This window comes from Coregonus clupeaformis, unplaced genomic scaffold (assembly GCF_020615455.1).
Source record: "Coregonus clupeaformis isolate EN_2021a unplaced genomic scaffold, ASM2061545v1 scaf2789, whole genome shotgun sequence".
NCBI classification, from domain to species: Eukaryota; Metazoa; Chordata; class Actinopteri; order Salmoniformes; family Salmonidae; genus Coregonus; species Coregonus clupeaformis.
In genome coordinates, this window is record NW_025536243.1 from 3063 (window position 1) to 25593 (window position 22531).

At 45.0% G+C, this 22531-nt stretch overlaps 1 pseudogene; it reads left to right on the forward strand.

Annotated features, from left to right (window-relative positions):
* The first annotated feature begins 261 nt into the window (after nt 1–261).
* LOC121563306 lies at nt 262–20174 on the forward strand (annotated as a pseudogene).
* Nucleotides 20175–22531: the final 2357 nt, after the last annotated feature.

The window sequence follows — 22531 nt, forward strand, 5'->3', positions numbered from 1 at the left end:
ATTTTACTTGTATTGTATAGTGTGTTGTTAGGCACTGAATGTGTGCATGCAGCACCTGTTCTCTTTTGCCTGACCTTCAACTAGCAAGGTGCCCGAGAGCTGTGGCTGCACCAAGAGCTAACATATTGTGTGTTGTCTCTTCGTGTGCAGGTCGAATAAAAATTATCCAACCATCAGAATTCCAGTTGTGGCAGTGTCCTAATTACGTGACCTGCCGACTGGTCAGCTCAAGCCGACCGCCGGAGCTGTGCATGTGGATGAGGTGCACGACATGCGCATGTGAATTTGTTGATGGTTTACTGTAAGTGAATATATACTGTAAACAGTGAAAGTGAATGTAGCATATTCATTAGATACAGGTATTCGTGCTTATTTGTATGTTTTGGATGAATTTGTTTTTTGCATTTATTTTTTGGGGTATTTGAATGCACTAAATTACATTGTATTTTAGTGCTCTGTTGAGCCATGGAAGATTCTCAAATCCATAAAACATGTTATGCTGGGGATTTTAGTGTGGGTAGAGGGAGGGGTGTCCTTCCATTTACACCAATTGTACAGTCAGCTCCTGGGAGTAGAGTGTTTGCTAGTCCTGAGTTTGCAAGCACTGGGAGGGGTAGGCTGTTAGTTCCACCTGACCAGGGTATCCCACCTCTGTCTTTTGATGTACCATCATCCACAGTACTCAGTGATAATGGGACTAATCAAATGTTCTGGTCCTGTCCCCGTCTGGCAGATTAGTTGTCCACTATTTAAAACCCTTTCTGAAGCATTTGATATAAAGTTGCAGCCTAGAGCAGAAATTGCTATTTTTGGAGTACCAAACAACAATCCTTCTCTGACCAATAGACAGCTAGATGCCATTGCCTTTGCCTCCCTGTTAGCCCGCAGAAGGATTTTATTGGATTGGAAATCTATCAATCCTCCCTTAGCCTCTCTTTGGCTCAAAGATCTGAAGCTGTTCCTAAAATGAGAAAAAATGAAGTTACCATTCGAGGGTCAACCAACTCATTTTATTCCTCCTGGGACCCGATGATATCCTATTTTGAACAGCTCCAAACACTTCCTCCAGATTAGTACTCTTGGCCCCACCTTGAGATTACTGCTATATAGGCCTATAAAATCACTTAATCACCTGAAATTGTTAGGCTATTACATTTTTGCTTGAAGTAACGTTGTTGTATACTTTTGTTTTGTTTTCTGACATGTAACTCAATTACTTTCCCTTTCTTTTTAAATGTGTTTGGAGGCATTCTGGGGGGAGGGGGAGGTCAAAGGGGGACTAAAAGGGGAGAAATGTACCATGTCTTTACATGTTATCTTTCATTCATTGTGAATACAAAATATATAATTTTAAAGGGAAGGCTTTGAAGCCAGATTTAGCGGATTTTGCTGTTTAGTTTTCCTCAACCTGTGTTTTGTTTCTCTCTCCTCTCCCTGTTAGATGGTGAGGCTGCTTCTCTCCAGAGGAGCCAACATTAATGCCTTTGACAAGAAGGATCGCCGAGCAATCCACTGGGCTGCTTACATGGGTGATGAGTTTACCACATCATTTACATTCTTGGTTATGAAAACCCCCTAATGTCCTTTATACCAATGAATGAATGAATGGACTGTGTGTTAGTCTCACAGCTCAGCTGTATGAGCCACGTCTAGTGTGTTATTATGTCAGAATCATGTACGAAGTAGGTTGATTAGATGTTTTCAGTTGTACTAACATGATGTAGGTGTTGCTTATGGTGCTGTGTACCACTGTAAACTAATCTATCTCTCCCTCTCTGCCTATCTCTCTGTGTTTGTATCTCTGTTTCTCTCTTAACTCTCTCTCTCTCTCTCTCTCTCTCTCTGTCTCTGTCTCTGTCTCTGTCTCTGTCTCTGTCTCTCTCTCTCTCTCTCTGCTGGCCTCTCATGGATCAGAGGTGTCCTGTAAATACAAGAAGGCCTACACCCCTCTCCACTCTGCAGCCTCCAGTGGAATGATCAGTGTGGTCAAGTACCTGCTGGACCTTGGTGTGGATGTGAGTCAACACGCATTCAAATGTGTAGGGGGTTTTCATAATAGTAATGAAGAGAGAGAGGTTAGAGCCAGTGATTTGGACCAGGGGGTTTTCATAACCAAGTAATGAAGAGAGAGAGGTTGGACCAGGGGGTTTTCAGAACCAAGTAATGAAGAGAGAGAGGTTGGACCAGGGGGTTTTCATAACCAGGTAATGAAGAGAGAGAGGTTGGACCAGGGGGTTTTCATAACCAAGTAATGAAGAGAGAGAGGTTGGACCAGGGGGTTTTCATAACCAAGTAATGAAGAGAGAGAGGTTGGACCAGGGGGTTTTCATAACCAAGTAATGAAGAGAGAGAGGTTGGACCAGGGGGTTTTCAGAACCAAGTAATGAAGAGAGAGAGGTTGGACCAGGGGGTTTTCATAACCAAGTAATGAAGAGAGAGAGGTTGGACCAGGGGGTTTTCAGAACCAAGTAATGAAGAGAGAGAGGTTGGACCAGGGGGTTTTCAGAACCAAGTAATGAAGAGAGAGAGGTTGGACCAGGGGGTTTTCATAACCAAGTAATGAAGAGAGAGAGGTTGGACCAGGGGGTTTTCAGAACCAAGTAATGAAGAGAGAGAGGTTGGACCAGGGGTTTTTCAGAACCAAGTAATGAAGAGAGAGAGGTTGGACCAGGGGGTTTTCAGAACCAAGTAATGAAGAGAGAGAGGTTGGACCAGGGGGTTTTCAGAACCAAGTAATGAAGAGAGAGAGGTTGGACCAGGGGGTTTTCAGAACCAAGTAATGAAGAGAGAGAGGTTGGACCAGGGGGTTTTCAGAACCAAGTAATGAAGAGAGAGAGGTTGGACCAGGGGGTTTTCATAACCAAGTAATGAAGAGAGAGAGGTTGGACCAGGGGGTTTTCAGAACCAAGTAATGAAGAGAGAGAGGTTGGACCAGGGGGTTTTCATAACCAAGTAATGAAGAGAGAGAGGTTGGACCAGGGGGTTTTCAGAACCAAGTAATGAAGAGAGAGAGGTTGGACCAGGGGGTTTTCAGAACCAAGTAATGAAGAGAGAGAGGTTGGACCAGGGGGTTTTCAGAACCAAGTAATGAAGAGAGAGAGGTTGGACCAGGGGGTTTTCAGAACCAAGTAATGAAGAGAGAGAGGTTGGACCAGGGGGTTTTCAGAACCAAGTAATGAAGAGAGAGAGGTTGGACCAGGGGGTTTTCAGAACCAAGTAATGAAGAGAGAGAGGTTGGACCAGGGGGTTTTCATAACCAAGTAATGAAGAGAGAGAGGTTGGACCAGGGGGTTTTCAGAACCAAGTAATGAAGAGAGAGAGGTTGGACCAGGGGGTTTTCAGAACCAAGTAATGAAGAGAGAGAGGTTGGACCAGGGGGTTTTCAGAACCAAGTAATGAAGAGAGAGAGGTTGGACCAGGGGGTTTTCAGAACCAAGTAATGAAGAGAGAGAGGTTGGACCAGGGGGTTTTCAGAACCAAGTAATGAAGAGAGAGAGGTTGGACCAGGGGGTTTTCAGAACCAAGTAATGAAGAGAGAGAGGTTGGACCAGGGGGTTTTCAGAACCAAGTAATGAAGAGAGAGAGGTTGGACCAGGGGGTTTTCAGAACCAAGTAATGAAGAGAGAGAGGTTGGACCAGGGGGTTTTCATAACCAAGTAATGAAGAGAGAGAGGTTGGACCAGGGGGTTTTCAGAACCAAGTAATGAAGAGAGAGAGGTTGGACCAGGGGGTTTTCATAACCAAGTAATGAAGAGAGAGAGGTTGGACCAGGGGGTTTTCAGAACCAAGTAATGAAGAGAGAGAGGTTGGACCAGGGGGTTTTCATAACCAAGTAATGAAGAGAGAGAGGTTGGACCAGGGGGTTTTCAGAACCAAGTAATGAAGAGAGAGAGGTTGGACCAGGGGGTTTTCAGAACCAAGTAATGAAGAGAGAGAGGTTGGACCAGGGGGTTTTCATAACCAAGTAATGAAGAGAGAGAGGTTGGACCAGGGGGTTTTCAGAACCAAGTAATGAAGAGAGAGAGGTTGGACCAGGGGGTTTTCATAACCAAGTAATGAAGAGAGAGAGGTTGGACCAGGGGGTTTTCAGAACCAAGTAATGAAGAGAGAGAGGTTGGACCAGGGGGTTTTCAGAACCAAGTAATGAAGAGAGAGAGGTTGGACCAGGGGGTTTTCAGAACCAAGTAATGAAGAGAGAGAGGTTGGACCAGGGGGTTTTCAGAACCAAGTAATGAAGAGAGAGAGGTTGGACCAGGGGGTTTTCATAACCAAGTAATGAAGAGAGAGAGGTTGGACCAGGGGGTTTTCAGAACCAAGTAATGAAGAGAGAGAGGTTGGACCAGGGGGTTTTCATAACCAAGTAATGAAGAGAGAGAGGTTGGACCAGGGGGTTTTCAGAACCAAGTAATGAAGAGAGAGAGGTTGGACCAGGGGGTTTTCAGAACCAAGTAATGAAGAGAGAGAGGTTGGACCAGGGGGTTTTCATAACCAAGTAATGAAGAGCGAGAGAGGTTGGACCAGGGGGTTTTCAGAACCAAGTAATGAAGAGAGAGAGGTTGGACCAGGGGGTTTTCAGAACCAAGTAATGAAGAGAGAGAGGTTGGACCAGGGGGTTTTCAGAACCAAGTAATGAAGAGAGAGAGGTTGGACCAGGGGGTTTTCAGAACCAAGTAATGAAGAGAGAGAGGTTGGACCAGGGGGTTTTCAGAACCAAGTGACCTGATCAGGAATGTATTGTTTTGTTCTCTCCCCCCCCCCCCTCTCTCTCTCTCTCTCCACTCTTTTCCCTCCCTTGCTCCCTCCAGATAAATTAGCCCAATGGGTACGGTAACACCCCCCTCCACGTGGCATGCTACAACAGGCAGGATGTGGTGGTGAATGAGCTGATCGAGTGCGGCGCCAACGTGAACCAGGTGTACGAGAAGGGTTTCGCCTCACTCCACTTCACGGCCGCCTCGCGCCATGGGGCGCTCTGCCTGGAGCTGCTGGTGGGCAACGGGGCCCTCGTCAACATCAAGGTGAGGAGACCGGATGACCAACACTGTGTCTGAACTAAATAACACCCTATTCCCTATGTAGTGCACTACTTTTGACCAGGGGCCCATAGAGCAAGGAGCCGTGATGACACTGCCTGTGTCCCAAATGGCACCCTGTTCCCTTTATAAGTACACTACTTTGGTTCAAAAAGTAGTGTACTTATAAATAGGGTGCCATTTGGGACGCACACACTGACGCAGCACATGGCTTAGTATTTGGCCCTGGTCTACATTCAAATACCAATGGAATAGGCCTAACAATGCAAACTAAATGCAATCAAGCGCTCCTCCAATACGTGTTTGATTTTGCCTGTGGTCAGCAGCACAGACTGCCGTGTGAACCATCTTTGTCTTTCTATCTGCAGAGTAAAGATGGAAAGACCCCCCTCCACATGACGGCCATCCACGGACGCTTCTCCAGATCTCAAGCCATCATCCAGAATGGTGAGTCGCTGTGAATGCTCTCAACTGAATATATATGAACCAGTAGGCTCTTCAGCATTGTCTTTTGTCTTCAAACCATGATTCACTGGCACAGAGCAATGTTACTTGCAATGTGGTTGAACATGAAGCTTCATGAGGCCTCTAGGGTCAAGTGGTTGACGTGTGTGTGTGTGTGTCTGTGTGTGTGTGTGTGTGTGTGTGTGTGTGTGTGTGTGTGTGTGTGTGTGTGTGTGTGTTCTGTAGGTGCTGAGATCGACTGTGAAGAAAATAATGGAAACACACCTCTGCACATCTCTGCTCGCTACGGCCATGAGTTACTCATCAATACACTCATCACGAACGGAGCTGACACAGCCAAGTGAGAACACACACAGTTTCCAGCAAAAATGCAACATGCATCTGCAATTCTGTCATTGACCGAATTCCCGCTTGGAGACTATGCTCAACACATTGTGGTGTGTGGGGGGTTGATAGACAGGGCATTGCAGCATGCTGATGTGTTGATCTGCTGTGGGGTTTAATGAGGACTGTGATGTGGTGCTGTTTCCAATCTTAGCTGAATCAACTGTAAGTCGCTCTGGATAAGAGTGTCTGCTTAAAGTCTAAAATGTAAAAATGTGTTGCAGGCGAGGCGTCCATGGGATGTTCCCCCTCCACCTGGCTGCTCTCAGTGGGTTCTCTGACTGCTGTCGGAAGCTCCTCTCATCAGGCTTTGATATAGACACCCCTGCCGACTTTGGAAGGACCTGTTTACATGCTGCAGCAGCTGTTGGGTGAGTGGACTGGTCCAGGCTTTACACCAAGGAATATTTAGTTCATGAACTGGAAAGCCACCAGAAAGATCAAACACATATTCACACTCTTACATTTCACATTGTTTAGCAGTATTAAAAAATCGTATAGATCATTAGTGCGGTATCATTTCTGTATAATGTGGTTCCATGCCATGGTGGTATTGACTTGCGCTCTGGTCTAAATTGTCTTTATATCTTCTTGAAAGAGAAGAGAAACCTGCAAACTGCTCTTACTAGTATCACTTTTTATTATTGCTTTTATTAGCATTATAAAAACAGTGATACTAGCAAGAGCAGTGTACGGGTTTCTCTTTTCTTTAAGGTTCTCATTGTTACCATCCACCTGATAGCTCAGATGTGAAAGGGCCTTTCTGAACTTGATATCTTGTTACCAGGAACCTGGACTGTCTGAATCTGCTGCTCAACACAGGGGCAGACTTCAACAGAAAGGACAGCTTCGGAAGGTCTGTCTGTGGCATCAAATAACTTTCATATGTGATCTTTATGATAATGGGGAATATAGTATAGGGGCATATAGGAATTATTATGGGAAATATTGGGCGGCAGGTAGCCTAGCGGTTAAGAGCGTTGGGTCAGTAACCGAAAGGTTGCTTGTTCAAATCCCCTAGCTGACTAGGTGAAAAATGTGTCTATGTGCACTGCAGCAAGGCACTTAACCCTAATTGCTCCTGTAAGTCGCACTGGATAAGAGTGTCTGCTAAATGACGTAAATGTAAAATGTAAATGTTTTACAGCTCCAATAAGCTATTTCTGTTGTTGATGTTGAATGGTTTCTGTGCGTTCTTCTAGGAGTCCTCTGCATTATGCGGCAGCCAATTGTAACTACCAGTGTCTGTTTGCCTTGGTGGGGTCTGGGGCCAGTGTGAACGATCTGGATAAAAGGGGTTGCACCCCGCTCCACTACGCTGCTGCCTCCGACACAGACGGAAAGTACGTCTCACACCTCTCTTACTGTTGTGTGTGTTGTGGTGCCATGACCTTTCACATTTCACTGTAGTCTGGAGAGTATGTTGTGGTGCCATGACCTTTCACATTTCACTGTAGTCTGGAGAGTATGTTGTGGTGCCATGACCTTTCACATTTCACTGTAGTCTGGAGAGTATGTTGTGGTGCCATGACCTTTCACATTTCACTGTAGTCTGGAGAGTATGTTGTGGTGCCATGACCTTTCACATTTCACTGTAGTCTGGAGAGTATGTTGTGGTGCCATGACCTTTCACATTTCACTGTAGTCTGGAGAGTATGTTGTGGTGCCATGACCTTTCACATTTCACTGTAGTCTGGAGAGTATGTTGTGGTGCCATGACCTTTCACATTTCACTGTAGTCTGGAGAGTATGTTGTGGTGCCATGACCTTTCACATTTCACTGTAGTCTGGAGAGTATGTTGTGGTGCCATGACCTTTCACATTTCACTGTAGTCTGGAGAGTATGTTGTGGTGCCATGACCTTTCACATTTCACTGTAGTCTGGAGAGTATGTTGTGGTGCCATGACCTTTCACATTTCACTGTAGTCTGGAGAGTATGTTGTGGTGCCATGACCTTTCACATTTCACTGTAGTCTGGAGAGTATGTTGTGGTGCCATGACCTTTCACATTTCACTGTAGTCTGGAGAGTATGTTGTGGTGCCATGACCTTTCACATTTCACTGTAGTCTGGAGAGTATGTTGTGGTGCCATGACCTTTCACATTTCACTGTAGTCTGGAGAGTATGTTGTGGTGCCATGACCTTTCACATTTCACTGTAGTCTAGAGTATGTTGTTGGCCGTGTTTGAATACATACTAGTGTTAAATCAGCAGTGTGAAAGCTTAGCCACGTCTCCTTTGGGAAAGTGTCTCTGCTTGCTTATCTGTCTGTCTTGATGTTGGTATAATGATTAGTGAACTCTTGACCTCTGACCTCTAGGTGTCTGGAATATTTGCTGCGAAACGACGCTAACCCAGGGATCAGGGACAATCAGGGCTACACCGCAGTCCATTACGCGTCTGCGTACGGACTCCGCCTCTGTCTGGAGCTGGTGAGTCAGAACCACAGGGGACTAGACGCCCTGCATTCACAGACCATTTTGTCTGCGTCCCAAATGGATGTAGGGCCCATAGGGCTCTGGTCAAACGTAATGCACTATATAGGGAATAGGGTGCCATTTGGGACAGACGTTGATATTCAGTAGGTTTTAAGGTGTGGTTGCATGTTTGTCGTGGCCGCATCGTCACTCTTGATGTTCTTTTTCCAGATTGCAAGTGAAACACCTTTAGATGTAGTAAGTACCAGTTGGTTACTTTTCCTCACACTAGCTTGTTTAAGATACGAATGCAGCGCCCCAGTATGTCTGCAGGGGCTGGTCACTGAGATTTACAACATGAAACATGCTACTAGACTAACCTTCAAAGTAAATATGTTACAAGTCTAAACTGGCCCGTCCTTGTCTTTCCCCAGCTAATGGAAACCTCAGGGACAGACATTTACATTTACATTTACGTCATTTAGCAGACGCTCTTATCCAGAGCGACTTACAGTTAGTGAATATATATATTTTTTTTGTGTACTGGCCCCCCGTGGGAATCAAACCCACAACCCTGGCGTTGCAAACGCCATGCTCTATCAACTGAGCTACATCCCTGCCGGCCATTCCCTCCCCTACCCTGGACGACGCTGGGCCAATTGTGCGCCGCCCATGAGTCTCCCGGTCGCGGCCGGCTACGACAGAGCCTGGATTCGAACCAGGATCTCTAATGGCACAGTTAGCACTGCGATGCAGTGCCTTAGACCACTGCGCCACTCAGGAAACATGACATCCTGAACGACTCTGATGTCAGAGCTCCCATCAGCCCCCTACACTTAGCTGTGAGTAAAGCCTACCTGCTCCTGTAGGGGTCTCGCCACATGACAAATGGCACCCTATTCCCTATTTAGTGCACTACTTTTGACCAGAACCTTATGGGCCCAGATCAAAAGTACTGCACTACATGGGAAATAGGGTGCTATCTGGGATGCAGGCATGGTGTTGTTTTTCCACGAAAAGTTGATTGTCCAGACACTCACACACCATGTTCCTATCTGTTCCTAATTAGTGTAAAATACATGCATATTTTGACACAGTGATGATGAGGATGATTTCCTTATTTTGCCATTTGAGTTAATCAACCTCCAACAGAGGAGTAGTAGTGTGTTTGTTTCTAAATCTCACGTTTGGCAGGGACCTTCGATGTTGATGCTGGGCGGGAGAAAAAATGGGCACCCGATTGGAGAGACACTGGTCTACTTTAGAGGTCTAGGACTGTTTCTGTTCAGGCATACCACTGGTCTACTATAGGACATTGATTATATTAGGAGTGTATATCTGTTCAGGCGCACCACTGGTCTACTATAGGACATTGATTATATTAGGAGTGTATTTCTGTTCTGGCATACCACTGGTCTACTATAGGACATTGATTATATTAGGAGTGTATATCTGTTCTGGCATACCACTGGTCTACTATAGGACATTGATTATATTAGGAGTGTATATCTGTTCTGGCATACCACTGGACTACTATAGGACATTGATTATATTAGGAGTGTATATCTGTTCTGGCATACCACTGGTCTACTATAGGACATTGATTATATTAGGAGTGTATTTCTGTTCAGGCGCACCACTGGTCTACTATAGGACATTGATTATATTAGGAGTGTATATCTGTTCAGGCGTACCACTGGTCTACTATAGGACATTGATTATATTAGGAGTGTATATCTGTTCTGGCATACCACTGGTCTACTATAGGACATTGATTATATTAGGAGTGTATATCTGTTCAGGCGCACCACTGGTCTACTATAGGACATTGATTATATTAGGAGTGTATATCTGTTCAGGCATACCACTGGTCTACTATAGGACATTGATTATATTAAGGGGGCAGGGCTACCGACGTTAAGGCTAATCTAAAGATGGTGCTGGCTAAAGCTAAAACTGGCGAGTGTAGAGAGTATAGAGATATTGTTATCCACGTCGGCACCAACGATGTTAGGATGAAACAGTCAGAGGTCACCAAGTGCAACATAGCTTCAGCGTGTAAATCAGCTAGAAAGATGTGTCGGCATCGAGTAATTGTCTCTGGCCCCCTCCCAGTTAGGGGGAGTGACGAGCTCTACAGCAGAGTCTCAGCACTCAATCGCTGGTTGAAAACTGTTTTCTGCCCCTCCCAAAAGATAGAATTTGTAGATAATTGGCCCTCTTTCTGGGACTCACCCACAAACAGGACCAAGCCTGACCTGCTGAGGAGTGACGGACTCCATCCTAGCTGGAGGGGTGCTCTCATCTTATCTACCAACATAGATAGGGCTCTAACTCCTCTAGCCCCACAGTGAAATAGGGTGCAGGCCAGGCAGCAGGCTGTTAGCCAACCTGCCAGCTTAGTGGAGTCTGCTAATAGCACAGTCAGTGTAGTCAGCTCAGCCATACCCATTGAGACTGTGTCTGTGCCTCGACCTAGGTTGGGCAAAACTAAACATGGCGGTGTTCGCCTTAGCAATCTTATTAGGATAAAGACCTCCTCCATTCCTGCCATTATTGAAAGAGATCGTGATACCTCACATCTCAAAATAGGGTTACTTAATGTTAGATCCCTCACTTCAAAGGCAGTCATAGTCAATGAACTAATCACTGATCATAATCTTGATGTGATTGGCCTGACTGAAACATGGCTTAAGCCTGATGAATTTACTGTGTTAAATGAGGCCTCACCTCCTGGTTACACTAGTGACCATATTCCCCGTGCATCCCGCAAAGGCGGAGGTGTTGCTAACATTTACGATAGCAAATTTCAATTTACAAAAAAAAAAATGGCGTTTTCGTCTTTTGAGCTTCTAGTCATGAAATCTATGCAGCCTACTCAATCACTTTTTATAGCTACTGTTTACAGGCCTCCTGGGCCATATACAGCGTTCCTCTCTGAGTTTCCTGAATTCCTATCAGACCTTGTAGTCATAGCAGATCATATTCTAATTTTTGGTGATTTTAATATTCACATGGAGAAGTCCACAGACCCACTCCAAAAGTCTTTCGGAGCCATCATCGACTCAGTGGGTTTTGTCCAACCTACTCACTGCCACAGTCATACTCTGGACCTAGTTTTGTCCCATGGAATAAATGTTGTAGATCTTAATGTTTTTCCACAAAATCCTGGACTATCGGACCACCATTTTATTACGTTTGCAATCGCAACAAATAATCTGCTCAGACCCCAACCAAGGAGCATCAAAAGTCGTGCTATAAATTCTCAGACAACACAAAAATTCCTTGATGCCCTTCCAGACTCCTTCTGCCTACCCAAGGACGTCAGAGGACAAAAATCAGTTAACCACTTAACTGAGGAACTCAATTTAACCTTGCGCAATACCCTAGATGCAGTTGCACCCCTAAAAACGAAAAACATTTGTCATAAGAAACTAGCTCCCTGGTATACAGAAAATACCCGAGCTTTGAAGCAAGCTTCCAGGAAATTGGAACGGAAATGGCGCCACACCAAACTGGAAGTCTTCCGACTAGCTTGGAAAGACAGTACCGTGCAGTACCGAAGAGCCCTCACTGCTGCTCGATCATCCTACTTTTCCAACTTAATCGAGGAAAATAAGAACAATCCAAAATTTCTTTTTGATACTGTTGCAAAGCTAACTAAAAAGCAGCATTCCCCAAGAGAGGATGGCTTTCACTTCAGCAGTAATAAATTCATGAACTTCTTTGAGGAAAAGATCATGACCATTAGAAAGCAAATTACGGACTCCTCTTTGAATCTGCGTATTCCTCCAGGGCTTAGCTGTCCTGGATCTGCACAGCTCTGCGAGGGCCTGGGATCGGGAGAGACACTTAAGTGTTTTAGTACTATATCTCTTGACACAATGATGAAAATAATCATGGCCTCTAAACCTTCAAGCTGCATACTGGATCCTATTCCTACTAAACTGCTGAAGGAGCTGCTTCCTGTGCTTGGCCCTCCTATGTTGAACATAATAAACATCTCTCTATCCACCGGATGTGTACCAAACTCACTAAAAGTGGCAGTGATAAAGCCTCTCTTGAAAAAGCCAAACCTTGACCCGGAAAATATAAAAAACTATCGGCCTATATCGAATCTTCCATTCCTCTCAAAAATTTTAGAAAAAGCTGTTGCGCAGCAACTCACTGCCTTTCTGAAGACAAACAATGTATACGAAATGCTTCAGTCTGGTTTTAGACCCCATCATAGCACTGAGACTGCACTTGTGAAGGTGGTAAATGACCTTTTAATGGCGTCAGACCGAGGCTCTGCATCTGTCCTCGTGCTACTAGACCTTAGTGCTGCCTTTGACACCATCGATCACCACATTCTTTTGGAGAGACTGGAAACCCAAATTGGTCTACACGGACAAGTTCTGGCCTGGTTTAGATCTTACCTGTCGGAAAGATATCAGTTTGTCTCTGTGAATGGTCTGTCCTCCGACAAATCAACTGTACATTTCGGTGTTCCTCAAGGTTCCGTTTTAGGACCACTATTGTTTTCACTATATATTTTACCTCTTGGGGATGTTATTCGAAAACATAATGTTAACTTTCACTGCTATGCGGATGACACACAGCTGTACATTTCAATGAAACATGGTGAAGCCCCAAAATTGCCCTCGCTAGAAGCCTGTGTTTCAGACATAAGGAAGTGGATGGCTGAAAACTTTTTACTTTTAAACTCGGACAAAACAGAGATGCTTGTTCTAGGTCCCAAGAAACAAAGAGATCTTCTGTTAAATCTGACAATTCATCTTGATGGTTGTAAAGTCGTCTCAAATAAAACTGTGAAGGACCTCGGCGTTACTCTTGACCCTGATCTCTCTTTTGACGAACATATCAAGACTGTTTCAAGGACAGCCTTTTTCCATCTACGTAACATTGCAAAAATCAGAAATTTTCTGTCCAAAAATGATGCAGAAAAATTAATCCATGCATTTGTTACTTCTAGGTTAGACTACTGCAATGCTCTACTTTCCGGCTACCCGGATAAAGCACTAAATAAACTTCAGTTAGTGCTAAATACGGCTGCTAGAATCCTGACTAGAACCAAGAAATTTGATCATATTACTCCAGTGCTAGCTTCCCTACACTGGCTTCCTGTTAAGGCAAGGGCTGATTTCAAGGTTTTACTGTTAACCTATAAAGCGTTACATGGGCTTGCTCCTACCTATCTTTCCGAGTTGGTCCTGCCGTACATACCAATACGTACGCTACGGTCACAAGACGCAGGCCTCCTAATTGTCCCTAGAATTTCTAAGCAAACAGCGGGAGGCAGGGCTTTCTCCTATAGATCTCCATTTTTATGGAACAGTCTGCCTACCCATGTGAGAGACGCAGACTCGGTCTCAACCTTTAAGTCTTTACTGAAGACTTATCTCTTCAGTAGGTCATATGATTGAGTGTAGTCTGGCCCAGGAGTGTGAAGGTGAACGGAAAGGTCTCCGGACCGCTCCTGTCTCAGCCTCCAGTATTTATGCTGCAGTAGTTTATGTGTCGGGGGGCTGGGGTTAGTTGGTTATACCTGGAGTACTTCTCCTGTCTTATCCAGTGTCCTGTGTGAATTTAAGTATGCTCTCTCTAATTCTCTCGTTCTCTCTTTCTCTCTGAGAACCTGAGCCCTAGGACCATACGTCAGGACTACCGGGCATGCTGACACCTTGCTGTCCCCAGTCCGCCTGGCCTTGCTGCTATTCCAGTTTCAACTGTTCTGCCTGCGGTTACGAAACCCCTACCTGTCCCAGACCTGCTGTTTTCAACTCTTAATGATCGGCTATGAAAAGCCAACTGAGAGACCTGAGCCCTAGGACCATACGTCGGGACTACCGGCCGTGGTGACTCCTTGCTGTCCCCAGTCCGCCTGGCCTTGCTGCTATTCCAGTTTCAACTGTTCTGCCTGCGGTTATGGAACCCCTACCTGTCCCAGACCTGCTGTTTTCAACTCTTAATGATCGGCTATGAAAAGCCAACTGAGATTTATTCCTGATTATTATTTGACCATGCTTGTCACTTATGAACATTTTTGAACATCTTGGCATGGTTCTGTTATAATCTCCACCCGGCACAGCCAGAAGAGGACTGGCCACCCCTCATAGCCTGGTTCCTCTCTAGGTTTCTTCCTAGGTTTTGGCCTTTCTAGGGAGTTTTTCCTAGCCACCGTGCTTCTACACCTGCATTACTAGCTGTTTGGGGTTTTAGGCTGGGTTTCTGTACAGCACTTCGAGATATTAGCTGATGTACGAAGGGCTATATAAAATAAAATTGATTGAAAAATTGATTAAGAGTGTATATCTGTTCAGGCGCACCACTGGTCTACTATAGGACATTGATTATATTAAGAGTGTATATCTGTTCAGGCGTACCACTGGTCTACTATAGGACATTGATTATATTAAGAGTGTATATCTGTTCAGGCATACCACTAGTCTACTATAGGACATTGATTATATTAAGAGTGTATTTCTGTTCAGGCATACCACTGGTCTACTATAGGACATTGATTATATTAGGAGTGTATATCTGTTCTGGCATACCACTGGTCTACTATAGGACATTGATTATATTAAGAGTGTATATCTGTTCAGGCATACCACTAGTCTACTATAGGACATTGATTATATTAAGTGTGTATATCTGTTCAGGCGTACCACTGGTCTACTATAGTACATTGATTATATTAAGAGTGTATATCTGTTCAGGCATACCACTGGTCTACTATAGGACATTGATTATATTAAGAGTGTATATCTGTTCAGGCGCACCACTGGTCTACTATAGGACATTGATTATATTAGGAGTGTATTTCTGTTCAGGCGTACCACTGGTCTACTATAGGACATTGATTATATTAGGAGTGTATTTCTGTTCAGGCGTACCACTGGTCTACTATAGGACATTGATTATATTAGGAGTGTATATCTGTTCAGGCATACCACTGGTCTACTATAGGACATTGATTATATTAGGAGTGTATATCTGTTCTGGCATACCACTGGTCTACTATAGGACATTGATTATATTAGGAGTGTATATCTGTTCAGGCATACCACTGGACTTTGCTTCAGACTGTGTGTTTGTTTCCATTCAGGCGTACCACGGCCACCACCATGCTATGGAGGTCCTGGTTCAGTCTCTGCTGGATCTAGACGTGAGGAACAGCCAGGGGCGCACCCCTCTGGACCTGGCTGCCTTTAAAGGCCATGTGGAGTGTGTTGACGTCCTCATCAACCAGGGAGCCTCCATCCTGGTTAAAGACTTCACCCTGAAGAGGACCCCCATCCACGCTGCAGGTACGCATAGGATATCACGTAAGACCTAGAGATTCTGTAATTCAAAAGTTTTCCTTACCAAGATGGACATTTGTTTGGTCATGTTGCTAGGATGCCAATGTCCACTCTAGGGATATTATATAGCATAGTGTGAAAATGCCCACTACACACTGATCTAAGGTCATTTTTTGTCATTATTGCTGAGGATCTGGGGAGTGTAAGCTGATCCTAGATCAGTGCACAGGGGGGGACTTCTATCCAGAGCCAGGTACACAGCTAGCAGGTGACAGGCTTCGAGGGCCTCAGCCCCAAAATGTTTTATTATCTGCTGTGTTAACATCATGAGGATGTCATCTACCAATACCACTGTTCTAGAAATCTGTCTGTTCATGTGAAGGTAATAGTCGTCCAGCAATCAGCTCATATCCTCTCTGTTTATCCTCCTCTAGCTACCAACGGTCAATCATCTCACATTCTTATATCCTCTCTGTTTATCCTCCTCTAGCTACCAACGGTGATTCGGAGTGTTTGCGTTTGCTGATTGGAAATGCTGACCTCCAGAGTGCAGTGGACGTTCAAGACGGGAATGGACAGTAAGTCAATTGGGTTTTGGATACAATTCCTGAAATAAAGAGATTTTGACACTAGGTCTACGTCCCAAATGGCACCCTATGCCCTACTTGGTGCACTACTTTAAACCAGAACCCTATGGGCTCAGGTCAAAATTAGTGTACCATATAGGGAATATTTGCCATTTGGGACTCAGCCTGGTTATTACCAGTTTGTAATATGACCTTGTTGTCTTGTGTATCAGAACCCCTCTGATGCTGTCGGTGCTGAGAGGACACACAAACTGTTTGTACTCACTGCTCAACAAGGGAGCCAGCGTAGAAGCCAAAGACAAGTGGGGCAGAACAGCGCTACACAGAGGGGTGAGGAGGAGAGCTGGCTGTATACGCTCACACACAGAAAGAGACGGGGAGGCTCAAATATACATATTATCTTCAGAAAAGTAGTTGTCAATGGGTAGTGGTGTATTCATCCCTGTAGGGGGACCTGCCTCCAGACATCATTTGTAATAATTGATGATTCATTATTATATCATAGATTATTAGTTATTTCAAATCCATTCTTGTCTCCCCGCCCTTCCTCCCAGGCGGTGACGGGTCATGAGGAGTGTGTGGAGGCCCTGCTGCAGCACAGCGCCAGCTTCCTGGTTCGGGACTGTAAGGGGCGAACCCCTGTCCACCTGGCGGCGGCATCAGGACACATCGGGGTGCTGGGGGGGCTCCTACACGCCGCCCAGTCAGTGGAGACCCTCCCCGTCATCACAGACAACCAGGGCTACACGCCACTACACTGGGCCTGCTACAACAGTACGTACTGGACTAACGGAACACTAGATCTTTTCTGATTTTCTCTCTTCAGTACCGTAAACATGTCCCTGAATTAGGCAGGCCATACAACGGTACGTACTGACTAACTGGACTGTAGCTCTGTTCTCTCCTCCATGAAGTGTACACTCATTCACTCCCTCTTGTGGCTTGAAAAGCATTCGATTGGTGTGGACGGAGCCATGTGGGGGAATGAACAAGGCTACAACAGAATTAGGGGTTATGACTCTCAGTGGAGGACCTTACACTGAAACAGGACTTTGTCAGGGATTGACATAGCATATGTTGTAGCTAAAACATATTTTGTGACTTCACCATTGTCAGATGTGTAGCTTTCTCTGAGAGTATTGTTGTGGTCTGCAGCGACGTCATCCTTTTCCTGTATGAATCAATCTTCCACTAGGCCATGACACGTGTGTAGAGGTGCTGCTGGAACAGGAGGTTTTCCACAAGACCGAGGGCAACTCGTTCAGCCCCCTCCACTGAGCTGTGATCAATGACAACGAGGGGGCTGCAGAGATGCTGATTGACACTCTGGGGCCGGCCATTGTCAACGCCACTGACACCAAGAACCGGTAACTACAGCACATGACAAAGTCCTTTTCTTCTGGAGAATAATGTTGTCTTGGGAATAAAATGACCTCTGGGGTTGGATGAGGGATTGTAGATTACTTTTAATACATCTATTAGTGATTTTAGATTTCTATGGTATAAACAGGGTTAATTGAACAAACTTGTTTATAACAGTCCTACATGATGTCGGTGAAATAAGTTTCCTCTCTCTCCAGGACCCCCCTGCATGCGGCGGCTTTCACGGACCACGTGGAGTGTCTTCAGCTGCTGCTAGGCCACAACGCCCAGGTCAACTCCCCCGATGCCTCCGGGAAGACCTCCCTCATGATGGCTGCTGAGAACGGACAAACCAACGCTGTCGGTACGCAGCCCCCCTCTCCTCCGCTTTGCCTCGCCCAGCCGGCTTAAGTTCAACATGTCTGTTTTACATTTTAATAAGTCGCTTCATTTCCTAATTGAGTTTCTTTATGTTTCTCTGTCTGTGTCAGAGCTGTTGGTGAGCAGTGCCAAAGCAGAGCTCACCCTGCAGGATGCAGTCATGAACACTGCTCTTCATCTGGCCTGCAGTAAGGTGAGCATCCCCACATGAAGATGACGTTCATCTGAACAGTTGGCTCTCTCTGGTTAAAATTTTGGTCTGACATGTTTGACTCTGGCTTTTAAAGGGGCATGAAACCAGTGCCTTGTTGATATTGGAGAAGATTACAGACAGGAACCTCATCAACTCGACTAACGCAGCCTTACAGACGTACGTATGGTTCAGCTGTATTAATTGGGCCAGAAGAATTGGTCCTCTGTAGCTCAGCTGGTAGAGCACGGCGCTTGTAACGCCAAGGTAGTGGGTTCGATCCCCGGGACCACCCATACACAAAAAAAATTATGCACGCACGACTGTAAGTCGCTTTGGATAAAAGCGTCTGCTAAAGGGCATATTATTATTATTATTATTATTATTATTATTATTATAATTAGAAGAAGTGCACTATATAGGGAATAGTCTGGCATTTGGGAGGTATCCTCATTTGCTGCTGGCTAATCTGACGGTACTTTCTCCTCAGGCCGTTACACGTTGCAGCCAGAAATGGTCTGACGGTGGTGGTTCAGGAGCTACTAGTGAAGGGTGCTAGCGTGCTCGCAGTCGATGAGAATGGTAAGATCCATAACGCTAACACCGTTTTCTTCTGTACTTCTCTTCTCAATGTGTCCACAAATGTTTCTCTCTAGTCCACTGCTTGGTTATTGTCTTAACTTTGTATCTCCTAGCCTGCTGTTATTTCATGTTTTTCACCAAAAGTGTTATAGTAAACTGTGATGCTCCTGAAGTGACCCTCTGCTGTTCTGTTTGAACCCCTCAGCTTACACGCCTGCCTTGGCCTGCGCCCCCAACAAAGACGTGGCGGACAGCCTGGCGCTGATCCTGGCCACCATGATGCCCGTGTCCCCCTGCAACCCGGCGCCCAGCCTGTCCTTCAGTGCCATTAACCACTACACCACCAGCCCCTCCAAGAGTGTGACCTTCGACAGCCTGCCCGTGCTGCGCAGCGAGCACAGCTCCTACTGCAGCTTCAACAACATCGGCCACCGCGAACACGATGGAGGCTTCTACAAGGATGAGGAACTCAACGACTCAGACTCAGAGACATACTGAGGGGGGTGGTGGTCGCTGCCCAGGAGGGGAGCCAAGGGCAGGCGGATGGACAGTGAAGTGGGGCAGAGGCCAAAAACAAATCCACACATACACACCGTGTCTTAAATCACCACAGCCAGATTTGGGAGGGCACGAGCCGAGACAGTCCGCACAGGAGCCTTAAGAGTCCAGCAGATGGAGAGAGAGAAATGGAGGGAGGGAGGGAGAGGGGGAGGCACAACAGGCTGGCTGGCCACACTCATCCTCTCGTACCACCAGGTGTCCTTCCCGCAGATACTGGACTTCAGAGGAACTGCTGCTGCTATACCCAACCTTTACCTTTACCCACAAAGGTCCTAAACGGTAGAAACTGTCCAGCCAACAGACAGACGGACACCTTATGACGGCAATAACCTGTAGTCCAAGGGGATAGTAGCACTTCACTGAGTGAAAAACAGACATGGACCAAAAGATGTGGAAGAAGCCTTTTCAAAACCTGTTTTGACAGTAGAAATGGGATTGAGCGTTTTGGGCTGAGAAAAAACATGAGTGATGTTTCATTTAAGTTTTATGAGAGTGATGGTCATGTTTATCCGCACACTAAGACAGACAGAACGCACCTAGCCTCTTGTCTGTAATCCATGTGGGAGGAGGGGAAATCATTTTTTTTTATGAACAAACATTTTAATAAAATCATTCATGTCTTAAGCTCCTGACCCTCTGTGGGAACCAAAAAATCGTAGTATTTGCTCTCATGAGTAATTTCAAAGGATTTCCATCCCCAATGGCACCCTATTCCCTTTATAGTACACTACTTTTGACCAGGGCCATAGGGTTCTGGTCAAAAGTAGTGTACTCTATAAAGAATAGGGTGCCATTTAGATTTTGCATTTGTATGTGAGCGACAGGACTTTTTACATTTGCGTTATTAAACCTACCTGTCCTTTGCCCTCTAGAAAATATTTTAGAAAGTAAATTATTAATTCATGTATTCTTTCTTGTGATATTTATGTCATCATTTTGTGCCTTCTTTAGTTACTGAGTAGAGGTTAGGAGAGTAGGGGCAGCTGTATGAGCGAAAACAATGATGCACACTAAGTACTACAACGTTTGTGAAAAGCACTGATACTATTCCGAGGCAGAAAACATGCCTCCCTTGGAGAGGAGAAACACTGTAAACCAATGGTAGGACAGCAGCATTTAGATTATCTTCTGTTGAAAAAAATATATATATATTATTTGTCTTGGTCTTATAATCAATGTATTTTGACAGGTTTTGCTTGCTTTAACTTCTTCAAAAAAATGAAACCACTCAATCCTTTTATGTGATTGCTTGTTCAAACCCCCGTTTTTGTCTCTTTTTGAAAATCATTTTAACTGGAAATATGTACAATACATATGCTATGTTCGTCAAATCAGGATCAGGAGGTTCACAGGTTTTTTCGTGTCCTTTTTTTTCTTTAAAAGGATGAAACTAGCATGTACATATGAAATAGTGACTGAATTCGAAACTCCCATGAATTCTTTCAGTATCTGAAGATTGCTGTATATTTTATGAGTAATAAAATAAAGAAATGAGTTATGTTATTTAATAATGAACTATGGGTTATCTGTTTTATGTGACAACCGCAGTATCAATTTCTAGGTGACAGTGGTGCTAATCCCAAAAGAAAGGCTACATACAACAAGGAACAAGAAGTCTATTGGCAAAGTGATGAATATTGCATGTACCTTGGCCTAACGGTGTGGGTTATGTATTTTATTTTTCATGGCGTCCTCAACATTACAGTTTTAAGGGCAACAATAGCCTAAATTTGTTTACAACTCGCAGGATTTCCATACGTGAGCTTTCAACAACACAGAGTGTTGCATCAGCACGAGATCGAAAGTGCGTCAAATCTGTACAGCATTGTTACGTCATCACTGATAAACGTTGAAACTGATCAAAAACCGCTGGAGCAGTTCAGTCTAATCCTCCCTAGTGCTGGAGGATTGCGTTTGTTTTCGCTCTGGATGCGCGTTCATTTTGGCCAGGAAATGTGCTGATTTTGAAAGGAGATGGAGAATAAAGAGTTCAAGGTAGACATGTAATTTATTTTTAAATCTTCAATTACAGTGGGGAGAACAAGTATTTGATACACTACCGATTTTGCAGGTTTTCCTACATACAAAGCATGTAGAGGTCTGTAATTTTTATCATAGGTACACTTCAACTGTGAGAGACGGAATCTAAAACAACAATCCAGAAAATCACATTGTATGATTTTTAAGTAATTAATTTGCATTTTATTGCATGACATAAGTATTTGATACATCAGAAAAGCAGAACTTAATATTTGGTACAGAAACCTTGGTTTGCAATTACAGAGATCATACGTTTCCTGTAGGTCTTGACCAGGTTTGCACACACTGCAGCATGGATTTTGGCCCACTCCTCCATACAGACCTTCTCCAGATCCTTCAGGTTTCGGGGCTGTCGCTGGGCAATACAGAATTTCAGCTCCCTCCAAAGATTTTCTATTGGGTTCAGGTTTGGAGACTGGCTAGGCCACTCCAGGACCTTGAGATGCTTCTTACGGAGCCACTCCTTAGTTGCCCTGGCTGTGTGTTTCAGGTCGTTGTCAAGCTGGAAGACCCAGCCACGACCCATCTTCAATGCTCTTACTGAGGGAAGGAGGTTGTTGGCCAAGATCTTGCGATACATGGCCCCATCCATCCTCCCCTCAATACGGTGCAGTCGTCCTGTCCCCTTTGCAGAAAAGTATCCCCAAAGAATGATGTTTCCACCTCCATACTTCACGGTTGGGATAGTGTTCTTGGGGTTGTACTCATCCTTCTTCTTCCTCCAAACACAGCGAGTGGAGTTTAGACCAAAAAGCTCTATTTTTGTCTCATCAGACCACATGACCTTCTCCCATTCCTCCTCTGGATCATCCAGATGGTCATTGGCAAACTTCAGACGGGCCTGGACATCCGCTGGCTTGAGCAGGGGGACCTTGAGTGCGCTGCAGGATTTTAATCCATGACGGCGTAGTGTGTTACTAATGGTTTTCTTTGAGACTGTGGTCCCAGCTCTCTTCAGGTCATTGACCAGGTCTTGCCGTGTAGTTCTGGGCTGATCCCTCACCTTCCTCATGATCATTGATGCCCCACGAGGTGAGATCTTGCATGGAGCCCCAGACCGAGGGTGATTGACCGTCATCTTGAACTTCTTCCATTTTCTAATAATTGCGCCAACAGTTGTTGCCTTCTCACCAAGCTGCTTGCCTATTGTCCTGTAGCCCATCCCAGCCTTGTACAGGTCTACAATTGTATCCCTGATGTCCTTACACAGCTCTTTGGTCT